This window comes from Meriones unguiculatus, chromosome 11, assembly GCF_030254825.1.
Source record: "Meriones unguiculatus strain TT.TT164.6M chromosome 11, Bangor_MerUng_6.1, whole genome shotgun sequence".
Classification (NCBI taxonomy): Eukaryota; Metazoa; Chordata; class Mammalia; order Rodentia; family Muridae; genus Meriones; species Meriones unguiculatus.
Window position 1 is genome coordinate 112,366,583 of NC_083359.1, and position 19,833 is coordinate 112,386,415.

A 19,833-nucleotide genomic window follows, 5' to 3' on the forward strand; every position below is an offset into this window, starting at 1 on the left:
CCATTGCTTTATAAATTAAAATTAAGCAAACCGTGTCATCCACTGGACATCATCAACCTTCAGTTGAGGTTTACCTTGAGGGCCCCCTGGAACCAAACCAGAGTGTTGAGATTTGTGCTTGGTGACTTTACCTTGGGATAGCTTCCCAGTAGATGAGTGTGTGTACGTGTGTGTGTGTGTGTGTGTGTGAGAGAGAGAGAGAGAGAGAGAGAGAGAGAGAGAGAGAGAGCATGTTATTCAATCACCTATAAGTTGATAAAACATTTGCAGGATGAACTGAGATCTAAGTGTGGAATCTCCAACTCCTCAATTTGGGCTCTAGGACAGTGAATATGGGCTCTGGACTTGCCACTGTGTGTGTGTGTGTGTGTGTGTGTGTGTGTGTGTGTGTGTGTGATGCATGTGGGTCTGTGGTGTGTATATGTGTGTTTGTGGTATATGTGTGTTTGAGGTGTGTGTGTCTATCTGTGTGTGGGTAGTGTGTCTGTGTTTGTGGTGTGTATATGTTTGTTTGTGGTGCTTGTATGTGTGTGTATGTGTGTTCGACGTATGTGTGTTTGAGGTGTGTGTGTGTGTGTGTGTGTGTGTGTGTGTGTGTGTGTGTACAGAAAGGGCTATGGCTGTACTAGACCTTATGATGTGAGCCACTGTCTTGAGGATAATAGTGATTGGTACCTGTAAGATCAAAATTAACTGCTCAAATCTATCTGCCTAAATGACATAGACTATTTGCCCATCTTTTCAGTACATAAAATATGATCTTTCAGTCACACTGGAAACTGGGAAATTTGGTTAAATTCAGCAAGAACAAATTCCTTCAACCTGTAAATTCCTGCCAGAAGTTCTGACTTCATGTGGAGAGTATAAGGAGGGCAGGATCTTTGTCTTCTCCCCACTCCTGAGCTCCCCTGCCCAGTGTCTGGGACTGCTCTTTCCTTTTTGCCACCTCTGCACACTTGCCCTGGAATAGTGTTGTCGGCCTTCTCTGGCCTCTGTGGGGACCCACTGAGCGACTGTTTGCAGAAAACTCACACTCTCCAAAGGTAGCTACATCCTGTCCTTGTGAGGAAATGAGACTTCACAGTGCATGGCCATCTAATTCATAAATAAATGTCACACATGCTCCCAGGGGGCCCATTAGTTACAGCAATCAGCATCTTGACCAACTAGAATCCTTTCCAAGACTTAGGTCTTTTGGCTATAGAAACATGAGAAGCCTAATAGCCAGGCAGATATACCTGAGTGCAAAAGGCTCTCTGCTTTGGGAGAAAAGAGAGCTGGCCACGGGTAGAAGGGCCAAAGAAGTAGAGGTTTGAATGTGAGGTTAAGACTCGGAATTAATAAGATCAGAGGAGAGGTGTTTTCATTCATCCTACCTATGGTAAATACTCTTCTAGGACAGCCAGAGGCTAGAAGAGCCATTAAGGTGTTTTCTTATGTCTTGGTTTTTATGATTCGTGGTTTGTTTTTTTGGTAGATTCCTTGAAAGAAGTGCCTTGTTGTAAGTATTCTATTTTCATGGCCTAGCATACTGACAGTTTGGCATATATTTGGTAGCAATTTACAGTGAAAAAATACTCTAGCTAGGTGTGATTGCATGCATCTGTCATTCCGGTGCACCAGTGGCTGAAGCTGGATGACTGAGTTTGAGGCCAGATTAATCTGCATAGGATACACTGGGCCACAGAGGGAGCCAATGTCTTAAGACAAAATAAAATTTAGGAAGTAGTAATCATCATTATAATAAATCACAACAGACAGCCATTATTTTCATGGTCTCAGTGTGAACCAGATCTTATGTGTATAGGTGCCTAAGAGAATCACAATCCTGAATTCTACTTTGGATTTCTTCATTTCCTCACTGGAGAAATCCTCCATCTATACTACCCCAAACCCAAAAATCCTGTCACATTTACTGTCTGCTCAAAGCCTTTCTCAGTGAGGCAGATTCCTTCGGTACTAGGAATCCAACGCTTTTCAGGGACCCAGTCCAGGGGACAGTGGAGGGTCTGGGATTCCCACCCTGCTGGCTGCCAAGAGGTCTGGCTGTACTCCCAGCAAATATATGTAGAAGCCCTCCCCCATCTCTCAACAGGGCTGCCAGGACCCTCCACATAGAAATCTGCTGCCTGTGAAATTGTACTGATACAGCGAAGGGAAAGGAAGCGCAAAAAATAACTTCCCTAGACAATCAGAGCAGATTATTTTAATGAGGGTTTGGAAATGGGAAACAAATGATACCAAATTAGCCTTGCTCTCGTTTGTCAACCGTGTGGTGAAGGCCTCTGACTTTGTCTGACTCAGCAGTGGGGTGAGCATAGGAGGCTGCTTCTGGCTTCAGGAAGGTCCTCACAGAAGTCCCCCCCACCCCCACCACACACATCCTGACAGAAAAGACCCTTCAATTCACATGACTCTATTCAAATCACTTCAAGACTGTTTCACGAAAGTTGCACTGCCTAGAAACACAGACATATGTAGGACAAAGGGTCCCAGAGTCCACTTGCTGGACAAGCTGCAGAAACAAACATTGCCAGTTTCCCAGGTACTAGCCTAGACCAAATGCACTCCATTACAATGGGGGGAGCAGTTTCTGTGCTATGCTCTCCATTGAGGTGACCTGTCTTGTCTTCTGCCACCTCTGGGATTGTCAGTCAGGGACAAGGTCACTGGTAGGGTTAAGGATTTGTAGGTTATTGCTGTACAATTCACAATGCAGTGCAGTGCCCTGTGTGCAGCTGGATGGGGGCAGGTCTGGCTTTCCGAGGCTGGGCCTCGGGTCAGGGGGCAAACAACAAGGACTACAATAGATTATTATATTAAGCAAACGAAATTGTTTCCCCGCTGGAAAGAAGAAAAGTCATTAACTTGGAAGGTCCAGTTATCAAGAAAATGATATCACATCTGCAGTATATTTTTGGATTGCAATTTAAGAGGGAAAATTGGAAGAGAATGTGCTGTAGGATGGAGGCTGTGGACTGACAGTTTTAGTGGGGGATCTGAAGCACTCTGCCTGCCTTGTGGTCACACACTCTCTCTCTCTGTGTCTTTTAGTCTCTGTGACTTGACTCACCTTCCTACACTGTTCTTTTTTTCCTTCCCTTTCCAAGAAGGAACCACAGGAAATATACTGAGGCAAATTCAACCCATTCACATTTCTAAAACCCTGGGGTTCAAGATCCCCCTACTCTACATTAACCCTTAGCATATAGAACATTCTGGAATAACAGAATATTAATCTTTGATGTGGAGCTTTGCTGGATTAGGTAGAAATCTGACATCTCTGGACTTTATAACACAAAAGACAAAAATATAAATATTATATAAATATACCCCTAAAACTTCAGAATCTAAATGAGCAAACAAAGACATGCTTCAGAATAATCCAGACATATCTGGGTACTGATGATCTCAGTCACTGAAGACTATCCTGTGCCATAACTTCACAGTCATCCCACTCCTGATTCTCTGTCCCACTAGAGATTGAATCAACCATGAGACTAATCCATTTTGATAACCTTTTTAAACAAAAGACCAACTGAGCAGAGCTCTGTTCACTTTCAAAACTACAAACTGTACCCACTCACATAACTATGACGTCAGCTGGGCAGAGCCACAGAGGGCTGAACCTATAAGGCTCAGTCTTCCCTAGCCCAGGGAAATTCATTACCTGGTTCCTGAAAACACTGTTGGTTTTCGGTTCTGCTATGTGGTTTTGGTTGAAAAATCTGCTTATCTGTTCCAGTGTTAAGTGCACTGGATTAATGTATTAAGGCATTAGGTGCGTGTGCAGATCTCTGCAAAGGGTTGTGAGGCATCTAGATCAGCTGCTGAGTGCTTTGACCGTCAATGTAGGTCTTGTAAGTTAGTCTCTAGGCTAACCACGTCTCAAGGGGAGCAGAGGGAAAGAGGACAGAGGAAAAGTCACATCAAAAAGTCCTGGTTCAAGAGGCCTCTGCCCGCCACCACACGGTGAGGGTAGGGTGGAAGATACCCAGAGGCCCACGTGCCTCTAGATGAGCAATTATGTGGTGGAAATATGGGAGAGAACACGAAGGGGAAATGATGTGTTCGCTATGAACAGATGTAGAACTGAAGATGAGAGGGTGGTCCTGATGTGAGCAGCCTGCCCTGCCCCCTGAAGACATGTGCTGATGCTGAGGACAATGTCTGGATCTAAGGTCCTGCACCTCTTGGGGGTGGGAAGTGCCTGTATTCATGTCCATGGCCTATGTTACCAACAAAAGCCATGTTAATGTCTCAGGTTTGGGCTGCCCCTGGGGCCATGTTAATGTCTGAGAGGTGCAGAGAATTGACCCTGCCCTTCCCCTGGGCAAAGCAGGAGAACTGGCCCCAGTGGCTGGAGCATGGCAGAGCCTGTAGGCTGACCAACTCAAGCTACCATCTAGACCCAGATCCAGGGCTCTGAGCTGGCCCACCCCAACATCTACCCCATGTATGACTTGCTGGAGTGTGTGAAGTGCTGATCCTACAGAATCAAAACTGCAGAATCTCCATAACAGACGGCAACACCAGGATATCTAAGAGGAGTCCTGTGAGGATCCAGTATTGATGGTGAATCCAGAGGCCTCACAGACCAATGACTCATTGCTGTTTAGGCAAAAGGTTATACTATGTGACACAATGACACACTACAGCCTTTCAGGCAGAGATTCTTTTGTTTTGTTTTTGTCTTTTGGAAGGGTGGTTGCTAGGGCAGAAGGCAGATGTGGAGAGATGGTGAGATGAGTGGGGTTGGGGTATATGATGTGAAATTCACAAAGAATCACTAAAAAGTATTTTAAAAACCTTTCTGGCTCAAGTCGGTATTGTATTTAGAGACATAGGACATCCACCTTCAAAGGAGACAGGAAAGCACAGGCCGGGGCAAGGTAACTCATCCTCCCAGGTAAAGCAGGACTTTTGGTGGTGGGACTCTGTCTTGATCACATGTTCCTGTGGAAACAAAAGGAAAAAAAATGTTTATTTTGGCTCATAGTGTCAGAAGTCTCCTAAATGCTTTGAAATCTAATCAGGTTGGCAATCACAATTAACCATCACAGATTCTATTACTAAAAAAAATAAAGAAGGAATATTTGGAAAAAAATTCCTTTTTTCCATGCCATTATGCCAGTGAAAGCCCTCTTTTTGCCAACCTTGAGAAAGAGAGAGAGAAAGTCAGCTACTATTCATTTCCTCCTTTGATTCTAGTGTCCTTAGTCATGAACCAAATAAAGTGTTCCCTTATTCCTAATTTGTTTATATTTGTATCTTATAATTTTACTAAAGCCTCAAAGCTCTTCTGAACTTCCTACCCTTTAATCAACAACATTTAACTTGCTGGGTTTCCTTTGGGATTTATCAAGTGACTCTCATATGTGGCCACAAAAAGAAACAGAGAAACTGGTATCTTTGCCAGACACTTTCACATGTCTCTATCTTGTCTTCAGATACAGTATGATCCCAAAGGTCAGGTAGCTTAAACATTGTTTAGTTATGCAAATCTGACAGGAGAACAGCAGCTGGGTTGAGTTCTTGATTACATTCTTCCTATTGGCTTACAGATGCTCACTTCCTTAAAGGGTGGGAGAGGAGGCTGTGGAATCCTGCTGTTTCTTTTCCTAGGTCACTGTTGTCACTTGGGAGGGTCTCCCTTGTTACCTAATCATCTCTGGTGCTCTTATCGCCTAATTTTTACATCCTTGGAGTTAAGATTTTAACACAGGAGTTGTATGGAGATGTAAGCATTTTCCCATAGCACTCAGATGTACTGTTCCTGACTAACTCCTCTGTTCTCACACAGTTCCTACCTCAGTCTTTATTTGAATCTCATTGATGACTTGCTCCCTTTTTCCAAACTGTCAACTGATCCTTTTTGACCTTTTATCCAGCATGTTTCTATCCAAAGAGTCATAAGCTAAAAAGTTTCTGTAGCCATAGGCTTAATCTTGTTGGTGGAGACAGACCTATTTTTAAAAATGTACTAAAATATACTGAAAATGACAAATTGTATGAAATGTTTGTGAAAAATTAGGTTTGGTGTCATTCTGGTGACAAGCAAATCTGTAACCTAGCAGGGGACAAAGGGAAGATTGCAGCATTGCAGGAAGCCCTGAAGAAGAGAAGAGGGGATGGCACTTAAGGAATGGGAAGGCCATGGCTGGAGGCTGCAGACAAAAGGAGGGGTAGGACAGCATATGAGGACACAATACACAGAGCTTTGGGTGATGGAACCCTCTGGAGGGCTTGGGTGGGAGTGATAGATTTTGGTTTAAAGTTAATGTTGCTATTGGAAGAATGGGTCAAAGTATGGCAAGAATAGAAGCAGGACACTACCCCTTTCCCCCCCCCCAAAAAAAACCAGTTATGTTACCAAGAAAAAAAATGACAACTTTGTCCAGAATGGAGACAAGATCAATAGGACACTCCAGTCTCTCGGGACTTAGTCAAAGATGACCTCTGTTTTGCTTAGTAAAGTTTCACTGAACTAGCACTACCCAGTTCCACATTATGTATGGCTGCTTTCTTTCTCTTGAATGGGAATAATAAAGACTTGTGACAGAGACCATATGCCCCACGGAACTGGCTATTTACCTTCTGACTCTTTATGGAAACCATTGTATGGAGCTCTGCTCTAGACAATAGCTTCAAAAGATGAATGTCTTGTTCCAGCTGGTCAACCTACCGTTTTTAATTTTTTTTTTTATTCTTTTGTCTAGAGTTTAAAAACTATTTTCTTCTGTATGGAGTGGAAATTTCTCCTTTTCATCAGTTTAGGACTGATAGGATCTTGAGAAGAACATCCTGTGAGCCACAGACACTGGGTGATTGGAAATCTGAGCAATGCTGAACTTCCACTGCTCTTGAAGGAGCTGTCGATTATGGAGAGAAGTCCCACCCACTGGGACTTCGCCATGGGAAGACTTGACATAATCTCTGTACCTTTAGATCTCCTTGTAGCTGCAGTAGTTGGGCCCTGAACATTGAACTCATAATCTACAAAATTATTTCTTCTTTCAACAAACATCACTCACAGCCTATTGTGGCCGGAAGGCTTTTTAATAAAACTGTCTGTTGGACTGTAAAAGAAACCCGTGAAGCAGTTTTTTGATTGCTTCTTTGTTTTCCCAGAAACGTATCAGCTTTTCCCACGGAGCAGGTCTGTGTTTCTAACCCGGTTCCTTTTCTGGAATGTTCACAGAGAACAGCCAGGTACAGCACCCTCTGCCCTCAGTAAGCCAGGCTCCAAGGATCTTCTTTGCACAGATGATTTGCCCAAGATGCTCTTGCTTTGGGGTGCTTGCCCAGAAATATGCCCCTTCTCAAGGCACAGGGCATCCATTCAAGCTGTAGCTCAGAAGCACTTGTGAGGATTCCACTGCACTTTCTGCCTGCATCCTCTGTATTAAGAATATGGGAGCTTATTTGTCTTCTGGCCAAATGTCCACTGTGTCCCCACCCAGAAAAAACCGACTGTAATTCAATTCAAGGAGAGGTTGATGTGAGGAGACAGCAGATGTCCTTGGCTCTCAGTGGTGAAAGAATCAGATGAATGGGCCCAAATGAAACAGCCAGCTCTGGCTGAATAGAAATCTGTGAGCACCTGTCATGGAGGGGTCTGACCGTAGGAAATAGCTTGTAATCCAGACATCTTAATTCACAGGCTTAAAGTTCAAGTCTGGCAAGTCTCCTTAGGGACTTCGCTAAAGCACAGATTCTGACCCAGGTAGGCTCTAACATCCTACATATATGGCCAGCTCTGGGGTGATGGCTATGTTGTCAGTCTATGCATTACACACTATGTATCAAGAGCATTACTCTAGAATCCAAGACTTTGTTTCATGTGGGTTTGTGGTTTAAAGAATTTGGGTTAAATGTATTTATCAATGGTCATTTAATTTCTAAATCCTTAGTGTTTTTAGGGGTGAAAGTTAATGGTATTCCAGGATGCACAGTCAGTAACATAGCTGCAAAAGGCTAGGAAAATGACTGAGTTCTCTAATGGAGGCAGAGGGGCTTATAGGATTGCTTGACAGGAGCTTTGGGCCCAAAATACAAATGTGAGTCAGCTTGATTGTTCAGATGCTAAATCTGAGTCGGATGCAGCTGTCAGGAAAGCTGGAGAAGAATGCAGCTCTATCTCCTGAGCCTTTGTTGTGCGTCTGTAAAGCTTTCGTTCGGGTTTCTAGGAGCCCTGAACAAAACAGCCAAAGTGTTTTATGTCAGTCTCTAGAAGCAGACCCAGCACTAATGAGTAATATGAAAGCAATTTTCTGGACATGGCTCACAGGCAGAACCAGGAGGGGAGCTAGAAGTGAGGCATAGAAAGGGAGGAAGTGAGGAAAGTGAAGATTACTGACTCTCCCATGAGGTCATGGGCATGGTGGTTATCAGCAGAAGGAAAGAAGGCTATAGTGGGTGCTTAGACAGCACCTGCTGCATCATGGGAAGAGTTTTAGCATGGCTGCTGGCAATCATCAATTGCTGGTAAAGTTTCCCTTTATTGTATACAGGAGAAACAGAAGATATGACATCACCTACCCAGTCAAAGACTAGGTAGGAGAAAGTATCCATTCCATGGAACACTGGGGAAACTGGGGCTTAGAAGATTCATATGATCATAGGACAGATGGAGATCTAGAATACCATCAGGAAACTGAGGTCTAGTTAGGGCTTGCAAGCCCTAAATGATCAGCAATCCTGAGGCTTTTACTATAATACTGACGGAAAGGAGGCTTCACCAATGTTCTCTTTGGTTCCCAGATACCTGGACTGGGATTTGTCATCAGAAGTATGTTTCTGTATGTGAGTGACTACCCTTCCTTGCTATGAATCACAGATTGGATAACCTCTCTGGGGCTCTTTTCCTCTTCTGAAAGAAGACAGCTTATCTTCTGCTTTATGTGGTGGTGGTTTGATTAACCTCCTAATACTAGATGAACTAGCATGAAATCCAGATATCTGCATTGGTTCATAAGCATATGAGTACATCAGGCTGTAAGAGCTAAGTCACAATCTGCAAATTCACTAACCCCTATGCAGAGCCTGTCTTTCCTCCCTCCATAAAATGATGCCAGAGATAGTGGTTTTCTGTATCTTTCATCTTATTTTTGAAGATGTAAGTAGTACTCACTCAGCTGCTACCATATCTATGGGTCAGTATCCCTTTCTCTCCCTCTCCCATCCTCTCATCCACTCTCTTCTTTTCTCTTTCCCACTCTCCACCTCCTCACTCTCTTTCTGTCTTTCTGTCTCCCACCCTCCACCCCTCATTCTGTTTTCCTTTCTCTTTCCCTCCCTTTCCTATTCTCTTCTTTATCTTGCCTGTCTCTCCATCTCTCTGTATACATACATATATGTACATGAACACATATACAAAACATAATCTGTTTCTTCCCAGAAATAAACCCACAGACCTACAGACATGCAATTTATGACAAAGAAGGCCAAAACCATGCAATAGCAAAAAGAAAGCATCTTCAGCAAATGGTGCTGGACTAACTGGATGTCTGCATGTAGAAAAATACAAATAGATCCATATTTAGCACCATGAACAAAACTCAAGTCCAAGTGTATCAAAGACCTCAACATAAAATCAGAATTTTAGATACACTAAATCTATTAGAAAAAAAAAGTGGAGAATATCTTTGAATGCATTGGTACAGGAGACAACTTCCTGAACAGAGAACACCAACAGCTCAGGCACTAAGATCAACAATTACTAAACAGAATTTCATGAAATTGAAAGCTTCTGCAAGGAAAAGGATAGCATCAATAGGACAGCCTACAGAATGGAAAAAGATCTTCACAATCCTACATCTAACAGAGAGCTAATATCCAAAATATATAAAAAAAAAAACCTAAGAAACTAAACACTAACAAACCAGATAATCCGTAGATGTCCTCTGAAAGACTCCACCCAGCAGAAGATTGAAGCAGATGCAAAGACTCACAGCCAAACTTTAGGCAGAGCACAGGAAATCTTACGGAAGAAGGTAGGAGGGGAGATAGAATGACCCAAAGGGGACAGGAGCTCCAAAGCCAGAAAATCTGGGCAGGGTTGGGGAGAGTAGCAGAGAATGATGCACCAACCAAGGGCCATCCACGGAGAAGACCTAGGCCCTCTGCTTAGATGTAGCCCATAGACAGTTCAGTCTCCATGTGGATTCCCTGGTAAGGAAAGCAGGGGCTCTCTGACATGAACTAGGTTGCCTGTTCTTTCATCACTTCCCCTTGGTGGGGCAGCCTTGCCAGCAGACAGAGGAAGAGGATCCAGGTAGTCTTAATGAGACTTGATAGGCTAGGGTCAGATAGTAGGTGAGGAGAACTCCCCCTTTCAGTGAACTAGGGGAAGGGGATGGGGGAAGCTGAGAGTCCTAGCAGCAGGGGCATATGGAAGGTGAAGTCTCAATCTCCTGTAGCCAGGTGGGACTTTCAGTGGAGGGAGAGCAACACCAACCCACCATAAAACCTTTGACCCAAAATTTGTCCTGCCTACAAGAAGTGTAGTGATAAATATGGAGCAGAAATTGAGGGAATGACCAACCAATGACTGGTCCGACTTGAGACCCACCTTATGGGAGAGAGCCAACCCCTGACATTATTAATGATACTGTGCTATACTTGCAGACAGGAGCCTAGGATAACTGAGAGACTTCAACCAGCAGATAATAGAAACAGATGCAGAGACCCAGAGCCAAACTTTAGGCAGAACTCAGGAAGTCTTGTGGAAGAGTTGGGGGAGGGATTGAGGGAGCTAGAGGGGTCAAGGACTCTACAGGATGACCTACAGAGTCAGCTAACCTGGGCCCATGGGGGCTCACAGAGACTGAACCACCAACCAAAGAGCTTTCATGGGATGGACCTTGACGCCCTACACATATGAATCTGATGGACTGCTTGGTCCTCTAGTGGGTGTCCTAACAATTGGAGCAGGGGCAGTCTCTAACTTGGACCCTGTTGCCTCCCTTTGGGTCCCGTTTCCTTAGCAGGGCTGCCTTGTCTTGCCTCAGGGAAAGAGGAGGCACTTAATCCTGATGGGATTTGAAGTACCAGTTTGGGTTGGCACCAGGAGGAGGGGGTTATAGAAAAGATGGGTGGGAGGGTGGAACTGGGAGGAGAGGAGGAATGGGGTTAATATTTGGATGTAATATGAACAATAAAGAAAGAAAGTGAAGCCCCAACCAAAGAGCATGCATGGGCTGGACCTAGGCCTCCTACACATATGTAGCAGATGTACAGCTGTTCTTCATGTGGGTCCCCTAACAATTGGAGCTGTCCCTGGCTCTGTTGCCTGCTTTGGAGCACTTTCCCCTAGCTGGCTGCCTTGTTTGCCTCAGTGGGAGAGGATGCATATAGTCCTCCTGTGTCTTGATGTGCCAGTGTGGGTTGCTACCCATGGTGGTCCCCCTTTCTCTGAAGAGAACAGGAGGGGGGAAGTGGGGTAAGAAGGGTGTGAGGGTTGGACTCTGAGGTAAGGAGGGAGGAAGCTACAATCAGGCTGTGAAGTGATTAAATACATTAATTAATGAAAGAAAAAAAGTAAATCATAGTGTATCTTCTGCCTCTGCGATTGGAGACTATAGCTCTTTGGCTGTTTGGGATGGGACAGAAGGCAAAATCAATTGTATTCAAGTAGGATTCTGATGTTGCTAATTACCAAGATATGGCTAAGACCATTTTTAAGCAATGGTTTGGCTCATTTAAAATTCCTTTGTTTTCATTTTCAGAAGAAAGAAAAGGGAAGAAGTCAACAGGATAAAAGAACAAAAGAAAGTCTCATAGCAGGACAGGATCTTTGCCAGCACATTTAAGAGTCTGCATTGTGCCAACTGCCAGCAGAGAGAGGAACTGGAGAGTGACTACCAGGAATAGAAGGAAGATGCAGGAGTCCAGTGATGCCTTCTGCATGGATGGCAGGATGTCAGAAATGATGAAATGATGAATGCTGCTTTATTTTTCTTCACTTAGTAAGACACTTAGGCTTGAGAGGTTGTCTAACCCCAGCGGAATCAGACTTGGTCAGAACACCCTGACACCGTGCTGTGAGGTGATATGCCATGCTGGGTAGATGACTCCTTGCGCTCAGAGGGCACCATGGGAGAAGTGCAATGTGATAGTACTAATGGAGGAAGTGAGAAGGCCCTGAATACCAGCGCTACAATGCCACAGTGGCCTGCTTTGAGCAGGGTCTGATAAGGGTGAAGCAGCAAGGCACTCGTCAGCAGGAAGGCAATACGGCAATGAGAATTGGAGGGCCTAGCCTCGTTGCTGGAACTAGGCATCAGGTCCTCATCACCACCTAGTGATCTGGAGAATTGGCACTGCTGCCCTGGGTGGCAGCAGAGACTGGAGGGGAACTGACCAGAGGAAAGATGCAATGGTGATTAAAATGGACCAGGTATGGGTATAACCTAGAACCTCTGCTCAGGTTACTGAGCCCATGGTAGCTCAGTAACCAATTCATTTTCCCTAGTAAGGGGAACAGGGATTATTTCTGACAGGAACTCAATGGCAGGCTCTTTGACCTCCCCACCCCCTAAGGGAGGAGCAGTCCTGCTAGGCCACAGAGGAGGACTTTGTAGCCAGTCCTAAAGATTCCTGATAAAACAGGGTCAAATGAAAGGGGAGGAGGTCCTCCCCAATCAGGGTACTTGGAAGGGGACAGGGAGGAGTTGAGGGAGGGAGGGAGGGTGGGGTTGGGAGGGAATGAGGAAGTGGGATACAGAATAAAAAGAAAAAAAAATGTTGTTAATTTTTAAGGCTACTGTAACAAAGTGTCATGAACCCAGCAGCTTAAAATCAACAGTTCGTTCTTCCACACAACTCTGCTATCAAGGTATCAGTCAGGTTGACTCTCCAAGGAGTCTTGAAGTCTGCTTCAAGCACTTTTCCTGGCTTCTAGAGATTACGGCAGTTCTTAGAATCCCTAGATTTATAGTAGCATCAGTCCAATATGCATGCATTGCCATATAGCCTTCTTCTGGTGAGTCTCTGCCTTTCTTCTTCCTCCTTCTGTCCTCCTTCTCTTCCTATTCCTTCTCCTCTTATTCTTATTCCTCATCTTACTCTTCATCATCTTTTTCAGATACCAGTCACTAGAGTAAGGTCAAGCCTGGTTTGGTAGGACCTCATCTCAGTTTAACGAATTGCACCTGCTATATCCCTATATTAGTCAGGGTTTATTAAAAGAAGCGATGGCATCTGCATCTATTTATATCTGTATCATCTATTTTTACAATCTATATGTATATAACTTGCATCATCTCTATATCTATGTATTATCCATATATCTATCCCTATCTAATTTATATCTATAGATCTAATTTATATCTATAAATATCTATAGATCACTATATCTATAGAAGTTGGCTTACAAAATTGTGCTGGATGACAGGTGCTAAGACGTGAATAATTTGGGAATCTAGAGATACCAGAGGCCCCATATACAGTCCATTCTGACTTAGAAGCCAGAATCACAGGGGACCAGCGGGTGCTCTCAAATTGGAAATGGCCAGTGAACTAGCTCAAAGCACACTGGCAGAAGCAGCTTCTTTGCTCAGAGAAGGCCTGTCTTCTTCAGACCTTTAGCTGACTGACACTAGACTCTCCCATTAGGGAAGAACAATTTCCTTTTTATATATGAGCACATGCACAAACAACACACATACACCCACACTTTGAGAAATGGTTCATGTGATGCCTGAGAAGTGTCATCATCTGGAGAAGCAGTGGAGTAACTGCCATAATTCAGGCTGGTTTTGATCAAATGTCTGAGTATCAGGGCTTGATGGTACAGGTTCGTGTATAAGTTTGTCTCAGTGAACATGTGCACCAGTGCTCCAGGCCAAAGAGACTTCAGCCCCAGAGTGAATTCACTTTTCCTTGGCTTGAGATATGTCAGGAGCTGGTCAGAGTCAAGGGTTCCCACCTGTACTGATGATGGTTAATTCTGCTTCGTGGAATCTCTACAAGAAACTCTTATAGATACAACCAGAAATAATGTTTACCAGCTATCTGTACATCCTATAACACAGTTGGCATATAAAAATAACTATTACTATTTATATTTCCAAGTAAATTGTGAAGTTCTGGCTTGATATGCCTTTGATTTACTACTTAATCCAGTAAAATTGCCCAAACAGATCAAGGCTCTGTGGAACAATACAGTGACCTCTTGAGAGGATAAGAACAATCATTGTGCTCTGATCTTGGGAACATAATTGAACAATTTAGTCGCAACTATAATATATAAGAAAAAATGTGTTTCTAGGTTTACTGATAAAAGCTGAGGAATGATGGCTTCAGTTGCTTGTGTCTAGGGAGGAATCTCTAAGGCCAATCCATGTGTTTTGGCTGAAACATGTTCCAACATCACCCATGGGTCCTATGTAAATTAGCTCACATGTTCCTACCCTCAAGCCTGCGTTCCCACATAGCAAAGGCATTTTCCTTACTGTTTGTGTAGAGATGCCAGGTTTCACTGACTGTTTTACTGTAATTCAGCACTTCACATATGAGGACACATTGGGTGCCCTCAGAAATAGTGATCTAGGCTTTTAACCAAGCTCAGTTTGATTTTTATAAGGTTATTTTATAAGTTTATAATATCTTTTTAAGTTTTGAACAGCTCTGAGAGGAGAGAAAACTTGGAGAGATAAATGTAGGCTTTCAGAGGCTGCCAAGGACAGGAATGCAAAACTCATTGAATGATTCTGACAAGGAAGGGCACGGTCAAGAAGAAGGAAGGAATTATTAAATTATTAATCAGAGGTGTGGATGGTAAGATAAATCTGGATGGCTTTGTTGGAAACCGAAGAACTCTGAGAGAACAACTCGCTGTGCTCAGATAAAAGCAGAAACTGCAATGCAACAGCAGCAAAGCCAGAGGTCAGGAGAGGACTCAGCCTTCCTACCAGGGAGACCACCTCTCAGATTAAGGTGGAGAGATCAGCCATGAGGCGATGCCTACAGCTTTACGCAGGAAGCTTCTGTTTTGTCTTCAAAAGATGTGCACTGTATGTTTAACCTACATGTGCTCTGCACACCTGTTACTACGAAACTTTTATTGTCAAATAATTCTTCTCTTGTGATTTAATGTTCCTCTAGGAAGCAGTGTAGCTAATGCTAGAGAAAACAAAACAGAGCAGAATGGATGAAGAAACAAACAACAAGGGCTTGTCCATAAGACAGTATGTGACACTTGATGTTATAAATAAGAAGTTGCAATTTCAAGACAGTCTCAATTCTCTCCCCCCCGCTAGGATATGTGCTTTGTTCTCATGGTCTCTAGATTGCCCTTCTGTGCGGTTAGAAATAGTCACAGTGTAACAATAGTTCATTTTGTAGTATATAAAACACACATAGTAGTGTCACTAGAGCCTTTCAACAGCCCTATGACATAAGGATTACTGCTAACCCACTTTATACAAGATAATCCATATGATAACTAGAAAGACGAGCAGTTAAATACTAGTGGGCAACTGTCCATCTTGTACTGTGTCACTTTGGCACCCTGGAAGGGAAAGCCTTGACAAACAGTTCTGTCAGCCTCAGGGACTCGTCTTTCTATCCTTAAGAACAGGTAGTCAGCAGGTGGCTTTCCATTATGATTCAAAGCAGAGCTTGATAGACCCCTGACAAGGAAACTGACAGCATAGTTACTGGACCAGGGTTGAAGGGCTTGAACCCTCACTTGCCTCTTCCAAAGACTGCAGAGAAACCCAAGGCAGGGGTAGCTCCACAGCCCTCATCACTGAATTAACAGTGTCAGACCCCATTCCTGTTTTCTGCTGGACACTTGCTATTGCGTCGCTTTCTCAGCTTTTCGTTCTGTGAAAGGCTCTTTCAACCCAGCTCCTCCAGCCCCTGGCTTGTTGCACAGAAAAAGAAGAGGGGGTGTCAGGGATTCCATGAACATGGTTCTGCACTGTGCTACCCTAGTTTTCACTGCTTTCTTCCCTGCTGTGGTTCCTGGGTGGTCCTTGGATGGAACATTCAAAAACATTTCAATTCCATCCCTGTTCACCAAGGTATGGAAGCCATAACTCTGTCTCTCTCATTTACAAGACCTTTCGTTATGTTATTTTTTTTCTTTTATTTGGGTGAAAGAAAAAGAGAAGAAAGAAATAAATTCAGTCGATAAAGAAACAAAAGCAACTCCCTGGGGCTGGAATGAGACACTTTCAATCCATCAAAGACTCCCAGACACTGACAAGGTGCAGAAGCTGCCCAACACGCGTCACACACAGGCACTGAGGAGCAAACAGAAGCCAAAGCTGTAAAAACCTTGCTCTAAATTTTAGAGAAGTGCAATTCTCTTCTGACTGGCTTTAGCTCCAGCATGTTAGCAAGAGAAGTCTGAAATGGCTGTCAGAGATGAAACACGCACAAAGAATCCAGCAAATTTCAAGGGTAAGAAGAACCCTTTTTCAGCTTTTGCTCGATGTCTAGCACAAAGACACTTCCAGATGGGGTCCTTGGGCAGGTAAAGTGGGAAGGGGTTGCGTACAGCCTATGCCAAAATTTTGCTGTCTGCTCTCCATTGGGTACAGAAAGTGGATAAGCCTCAGGGTCCAGCACTGGGCTCAGCAAGAGCCCTGGGACCAATGAACCCCACTGTCGGAGGACCCCCATTTGACAGGTTTGCTAAACTGCAGGCTGTTCAGACTCCCACGCCCGGCTCTGCGTCTCACTGGCTGTGTGGGAGACACAGAAGTGGAAGAAGTACTCCAAGCCCTTACTTCAGCTACCAATTATGATTTGTCTCAAGATTCGAGACACTTGGGCTGCGTTCCGATGTGGATGAGGATGTAGGGGAAGTAGAACTAAGAGGGGGAAAAAGAGAATTGAAACCCATTTAAAGTAGGGCTTTTGACTCAGTTTTTATTTAATTTCAACTGCCAAGAGGGAGAAAATAGAGAGGCTTCACTCCTTCAATTGCACCCTTCTCTCTTAGCCAGCATACTTCCGTTGCCTCTTCAGGGATCCTTCTTGGTCCTCCACATTTCAGGAGTGATTCATGTCCCAGCCTCTGTCAACAGTGGAGACTTCAGGCATGAGAGGGCCTTTGCAGAGCACATTTGCAACAGCCTCATGGGAGTTCAGAATTAAGGACTTTGGAGGAACTCAGAGGAGAAAGAAGGGCTTTCATCTTAAGGCTCTGAGAGTCTTTGCATCTCACTGTGCCCTTGAGTTTGGAGGAGGAAGAAGACAATGTAGAAGGAACCATCTCTTTTCAATTGACCAACAGAAATAGCTAGTCTCTGTAAAGATTCATGAATAAGAGATTGCATATAATATCTGTGCTATGAATTATGCAGGGCCTGTGGACAGAAAAGAGGCCACTTCCCACTGGACTCACCTCTGCCACAGTCACCTTCGCTTCCCTCATCCCCACAGTCCCTCCATCACAGCTGCTTCAGTCTTCCGGGAAGAAGATCCAGGAAAAGAGGTCTGTTAAGATCAAATATCCTTGACTTTGGTGAACTCATAAAATCCTCAAAATTCCTTTCCCTTGATAGCAATTTCAAATTACCTAAACTAATTTCCATTTCAGAACTCCTGGCAGAGAGTTCTCATTGCAAATTCCAGTTGTTGTTAAGCAAGGGAAAAGTATGGAAAATGGAAAGCTAATCAGTTTAGAAAAGCAGTGGGCAGATAAAGAGAGAGGAATGGAAATTCCTTACATGTTGGCCAGCAAGTGTCTTTGATGAATATCTGGGGTTGGCACAAAATGCAGCTGCCATCACGTAAGGTATCTCTAATTCTTTGAATAAACCGGGGTCCTACACCTCAGGTAAATGCTACTTTGTGAGAAATATTTTCAACAGAAATACTGGAGTCTGGCTTCCTTTCCATATCAGCTCTGAAATCACTGAGGATTCCAGCAGTATCCAGTAGTGGGCTCCAGTTTGAGTCCCTCATCTTATACAAACCAATGACATCCAAGATTGGACAACTGATTCAGGCCATGAGGCTGAAATGAACATTCTGAGCAGGATTTGTTTTGTGTATTTGAGCCTTAGTCTCACTAAATAACACAGACTGGCTTCAAACTCGTGATCTTCATTCCTCAGCCTTCCAAGTACTACAGGGATGTATCACAGTGCCTGAACTGAGATTTTTAGTATCCCTAGGAAAGTTGGGATGTAAATTACCAAATATGTGACAGTGTTCACCATAGAACTCTTTAGCCCACTTTTGCTCTTCTCTGTATAGAATTTCAGAATAGATGGCACTGAGTAAAAGACAAATGATATCTGTCCAATAATCAGAGCCTCATAGTGTTCCAGCATTATACATAATTTTATGGATAGTTTTATCCTCTTCTGTGTCTAGATATTGCTAGCTCACAAAGTATATGTTGTGATATGAGAGAGCTCACAACATAAGAGCTCTCTTATGTGTGCACATATTTTTCAAGTTTTAAAATGGAGAAGAGAGATTAATATTGTGGTATATAACACATGCCACATGACATAATTAATTTTCATGCTGCCTAGTGAAACAGGTGTGGTGGTGGAAGTTAAAGAGCCCAACTTCTGGGGATGAGTGATTTGCCTTCTTCCACCCTTTCTTCTCTGATTTATTTCCAACAGAGCCTTAACATTTAAATGATACTCAAAATTTAAGACAAATATAATTTAATCTCTTTAGGATAATGGCTATTTTATCTCATCTCTCTGGGTATCCATGAAGATTACCTTAGGTTTGGTACCTGGGTGAAAGGATAAATTCCTCACTGCTGCCAAAGGCAGATGCTCCCTAGGTAAAACAATTTGTCCCTAAGTTCAGGTACAATGAGCTATTTTATCCATAGCATATACCGTAACCCACTCCTGCGTCCCAAGGGCCTTATCATAGACTGAGCATGTTGGGAGTTTGCTTTAAAGCCTTTCCTTATCAAATAGTGTGTTGGGAAAGTGAGCATGTTGTGAGGAAATTGGCAGGTGTCCTAGAGTAATCTGAGGGGCTAGGATTCAGCTAAGCCACCATTCAAAATGTAAATAATTAAAATTAATCAAAAATCATTAAAGAAAACTTCACTTTTGCAATTTAAAGATGCAACCCAAGTCACTAGAGCTCGTAAAAGATGTGTATAGCTTTTAAATCTATTTTTTTTCCTTCTCAGTTCACTCCAGAAATACAGCATGCTCATTTTTACATCCAAGATAGTAAGAAATCCTCATCCCTCAAGTCATCCTGCTGGCATATCTTGTATCATAGTTTCTGAAGGCGAAGGCTTTGTAGCTACAAGTCCCAGCCAATCTTGCTTCTTAAATATTCGATAATCTGTATCAAGTGAGTGAACAATACCTCCTTCCACACTGTAGAAATTATCCCCAATTGAAAGCCTGGGTAGAAAGATAGATGCCAGCCCATGGGTGTGGTCCACAGTTTCCTGGTACTGATTTATCTATTTACTTTTGATTTTAAATCAACATTATTTCTCCTGTTATTCTCAGGTGCTCAACATTCCACAGGGCCTCTGCTATCCAGCTTCTTACAAAACAAAATCAGGTGTTACTCCAAAGTCCTTATTATCCACCAATAAGGAATGGATGGATGGAAAACAGACCAGAATCCACCAACACCACCAAAGATACAATGTGAAAAGGATTACCACCTGCAAACCTGATATGGTTTGACTCTGAAAGGTCCCACATTTTCTGTGTCTGCTCCTTAGATAGTGGTGGCATTTGGGGAATCACTGAAGGTTGTGTGTGGTCCTACTTCTTTTCATACTCTCTCTGCTTTCTGATCAGCCATGATGTGAACAGCCTCCAACACACTTTTCTACAAGGATGGACTCTGGCTCGCCTTCTATACCAC

At 43.5% G+C, this 19,833-nt stretch overlaps 1 long non-coding RNA gene across 1 annotated transcript in view; it reads right to left on the minus strand.

Annotated features, from left to right (window-relative positions):
- The window catches only part of LOC132646437 (uncharacterized), a 382,635-nt gene that overhangs the window by 12,429 nt on the left and 350,373 nt on the right, over positions 1 to 19,833 (minus strand). The window contains exon 4 of the long non-coding RNA XR_009584713.1: positions 4,857 to 4,956. This is a non-coding gene — a long non-coding RNA (uncharacterized LOC132646437). The remainder of the gene's footprint in view (positions 1 to 4,856; positions 4,957 to 19,833) is intronic.